We start from the raw sequence: 4,831 nt of genomic DNA on the forward strand, positions 1-4,831 counted from the left end.
TGTACTGAAAGGTTACCTGACAACCACAGTATGTGGGAGCTCACATTCAGAGAGACCTGTGAAGCCTGCTACCTGATAACTACAATATGTGGGAGTTCACCTACAGAGAGGCCTAGAGAGGCCTACTAGCTGTTACCAGATAACCACCTCAAGTGGAAACTGAAAGTAATATGGAACTCGACTCCAGGGAGGCCTGGTGAGGCCTACTACCTGACAACCACAAACCGTGGGAGCTCGCTTTTTAGTGGAAACGCAGTATGTGGGAGCTAAATCTCCAGGGAGGCCTGGTGAGGCCTACTACCTGGCAAGCACAATATGTGGGAGCTCGCCTTCAGAGAGACCTGGTGAAGCCTACTATCTGAAAACCACAATATGCTTTTTAATGGAAACGCGCAGTATGTGGGAGGGCTAACCCATGGAACCCAGGGCTAATCATCTTAAGAAAGAGAACGAAGCAGAGCACGTAACCCCTACCGTACAGGATTTTAGAAAGTGCGCAAAGTCTTGCGTGCACACTTACCACTTACGTGGATTTCAGACAGTGTGCAAAGTGTTCACGTGCACACTGACCACCATGTGGTTTTGAGAAAGTACACAGGCTTAGCGTGTGTACAGAAAGGTTCCCAAGCATCGCAGAGGCACTGGATCGCACGTGAGAGGTGAGCTCCAACCCTCAAGCGAGGGGAGCATCACCTGAGGCAGTACATACAGAGGACTCCGTAACCACCACCTCCCCGGATGCGCCAAGCGGCCAGGTGGCCCCTCAGGGTGACCTGGCTGGACATCTATGGAATTCCCTGCAGTGCTGTGCCAATTCTGATGATCGGCCAGGCTCCTTGGGAGGGGGTGTGGGATGGACAACCGCAGAGCGCTTGCCTCCCACGCGCGGGACTCACTCCGCGGTGGGTGTCGCGCCCCGGGCGGTGAGGCCTCCTACCGAAAGCCTGTGATCTTGGCCACCTAGCTATTTCCAGGGCACTGTAAAGGAAACTCACAGAGTTTGTTAGTAGACATATAACCACCAGCAACATAACATCCATAAACAGGTAAAGCAAAGGTTACGTACTCACCCACCCTCCTGTACTGGAGTCCCGCTTGCGGGGCGCCCCCTTCTGGTCCGGACCGTCAGTAAGGCGGTTACTATGAACATAGAACCAACCAAAACATCATAGGTTAAGGAAGGAGACTGTTATTTGAGAGACTGTCCACCTAACCTCGATCAGGTGGAGAGCTGGTGGCTACAGGGGAATTAGGCAGGGGAGGATAAAAACAGAAGTTAAAACAGAGGTTAAAAACATCCGGAGCTACTAGGTCTTTCTATCGCTCTGATCCGGGCGAGGATGCTGCCTTGTCTGAATCACGTCCCTCAGACCCTGCTTACCTCTCCGTGAGCCGCGGTTCCTCTTGCCCCTGCCCTTAGGCGGGGGAGCGCGAGCCGCGACACTAGCCTTCTGCGCCCGTCTATGATCCTCAGATCGAGATGGGCCAGGGATCCCTTTGTTGTTCGGGCTCGGACCTGGACCTTCGTGGAATGAAGGATTTAAAAGCAGCTGAGCGCGCCCTTGCCTCCCTGAACTTTTCGACCACCATCTCGACAGAGGTACCGAAAAGCTCAGAAGGCGAGACCGGAGCATTGAGAAGAAACCCCATTTCTTCCCTCCCGATGTCTGCCAGGTTCACCCACAGATGTCTCTCCGTTACCACCATGGCCGCCATAGACCTGCCCATGGCGGAGGCGGCCTGCTTGGTAGCCCGGAGAGAGAGGTCTGTGGTGCGGCGCAGCTCGGCTACCTGGTCAGGTGAAAGGCCCTCGCCTGTATCCAGGTCCTTCAGCAGGTCAGCCTGGTAGGCACCTGCTGCCGCATATGACCTGCCATTTAAGCGGGATGTATCCTGGAGGGGCTTAGATGGCAAAGAGGGAGATTTAAGAGAGGACGTTTCCCCCACAGAGAGATAGCTAGCCAGCGTATCTTCTACAGGGGGCATCCTCTCATAGCCGTTTTCGTGCATGCCCTCGATATTAGCATAGCTCGTATGCTGAAACCGGTGGATGCGAGAGGAAAACGGCCTCTTCCATTCCTTTTCGACTTCTGCATGCAAGTCAGGCAAAAATGGAAGGCTCACCTGGGCTGGAGGGCTATGGTCAGACAAACAACGGCGGGTCCTGAGCCGCGGGATCCAGATGGCTGTCCCTCTTTCCTCGAAAAGAGAGACAAACGAGAGTGGAGAAATCAAACCAAAATGGTTGGTTTACAAAATATTACGAAATATTTTCTTTTGTGCTCCATGGAATAAAGTAAGTCATTCAGGGTTGGAATAACATAAAGTTAAGGAAATTATGATTAAGGAAATTACGATGAAATTTATTAGCAGTACGTTTTCTGCATTATTGCTCAAAATCAGTGCTTTAATTGTCAAGTGCATTTCTATGTGACAAAAATGAAGTATTAAGTTTGTTTCATTTGCCATGAATTCTGTAACATCTATCATTATTTGTTTCGGTCCTGTTTTATTCATTTACACAAATTTAAGGCCCTATAACCCACCAAAACATTCAAAGGACATTTCTTGGGCCAGATGGACAGGATTTGTCCAGGGCCAAATTTTAAACCCAGCCCATCCCTGTCTATGGGAAAACAATTAATTAATTATTAAATAATATTATTAATCATCATATAATAAGGTATATACTGATTTTGACATTTTAACATCACTGTCTCAATACATTATTTAATACAAATCTTGTAAAAACTGGTGGTCAGTGGAGGAATATCTTGTTTTGCCCTCCACTTGGGCGTTCCTATGGGTCTGAGGTCGCAAGAACACTATGAATTCAATACCAATAATTACTGATACAAACTAAGGACTAAATCAGCATATTAAAATGATTTCTGAAGGATCATGTGACACTGAAAACATACATACATACTGCTCATACAGCATTTACAATAAATCACATTGCGATTTGGCTGTAGGTAGCTGAACACAGCATGCATATATACAGCAATATCACAAGGCTACGAGTGTGATGTAACTTGGACCCGGTGAGTGCTGCGCTTCCACGCCCACCTCGGGACTCGGCCATAAAGCCAGGGCTGGAGCGGTCTCATATGTAATAGGCCGAGCGGTGTAAGTGCCTAAATCACAATGATATTCATGACAGTTGACGCCTATTGCATATGACTTTTACCAACAAAAAGTGTCTTAGAAAATTTTAATCAATATATTGTTTTCTGTGAGTGAGTAAACAAGATGATTTTCACATAATTTAGAAAGAAAAATTCTAGGCTACAACCTCCAGTTCTCAAAAATCCCGGGAACCATTGTTCTGTACAGTCGTGGCCAAAAGTTTTGAGAATTACATAAATATTGGAAATTGGAAAAGTTGCTGCTTAAGTTTTTATAATAGCAATTTGTATATACTCCAGAATGTTATGAAGAGTGATCAGATGAATTGCATACTCCTTCTTTGCCATGAAAATTAACTTAATCCCAAAAAAAACTTTCCACTGCATTTCATTGCTGTCATTAAAGGACCTGCTGAGATCATTTCAGTAAAATAATATTATATTAAAAGTATTGTAAATATATAAATTTTTTAGGCCTACATACAAACGAAGGCTATCTTCCTTAATTAAAAAACCCTGTGACGTCATCTATGTTTACACTATTGGTTAAAGGATGTCACACTATGGCCTGTGCGTTAGCTTCGTCTCATTCACTGTCAGAGTCAACGGTTCGCGCTTGGTAATGATTGCTGTGGCTGCAGTAAACAAAATGTTTGCGGTCACTGTTCAAAGTCATACAGGTTCGGGCACCATAATACATCTAAAAAATGCATTAAAACAGCTCGACACCGCTTTAACTTAGTTCTGGAAAAACTGCCCAGATCTTTTCCCATTCCTTCTCTCATCTAGTCTAAAACCGTGACCGTGTCGATTGTCACTTTATGTTCAAAAATCTATTGCACGAATCAATTGGACCAACCAACACAAGTTTCGAAAACGAAAATATGAAATTGAATTTAAAGACCTTCTCTCAGAGCGCGTCCAGTAATTTTTTTTTGGAGTGCGTCCAGTTTTTTTTAAATTTTTTTTTTTTGGAACACGCGTCACACATCAACTGCATCTTCGAACACACGCACAACAGCAAATAATACTTCTGCACAATGTTTCTCTTTTTACAACAGAAATGTGAATTCTGCCGGTATTCAGACAGTCTCATGCATACAGATACAGAATCTGGCTAGAATAGCCTATGGCTGTCAAAATAGCTGAAAAAAGAAAAGAAAAAAAAAAAGAAAAACTAAATTCGATTTTTTTTACTTAAATATGATCAAAATTCGAATTGTATTCGAATTTAAATTGCATAATTTCAGTTAGGGTGAAGAAAAGCTTTTTGCTTCTCTTCTGAGGCCTCAAGCATGGAGCAAAATATTACTGCACGTTTATTCAAAGCATTAGAATACATGACTGTGAAAAAACAACATAAATTTAAAATAATTTTTATGAACCAATTATTATTAATTAAGTTACCACCCGTCCCCCCTGTGGGACGCCTACATTTACTTCACTATATTACATTATATTACTATATTAAATCTAATCTTGACAAACTATATATCGTTGGAAAGGTCTAAGACTCCCAAATATATATGGTACCAGTGCTTTTTGTTAAAAATTATGTAGGAAAAGTAATCGATTAATTTATGACAAGAGTGCACCCTCAAAAATCTAAATTATAACTGAAGTTTTGACCTTTGTTTAAAAAAAAAGACTTCTTTGTTGCCTTTTTCTCTATCACATTTTAGAAATCATCAGAAATTATATAT

The sequence above is a fragment of the Carassius carassius genome, chromosome 39 (assembly GCF_963082965.1).
Source record: "Carassius carassius chromosome 39, fCarCar2.1, whole genome shotgun sequence".
Taxonomy (NCBI): Eukaryota; Metazoa; Chordata; class Actinopteri; order Cypriniformes; family Cyprinidae; genus Carassius; species Carassius carassius.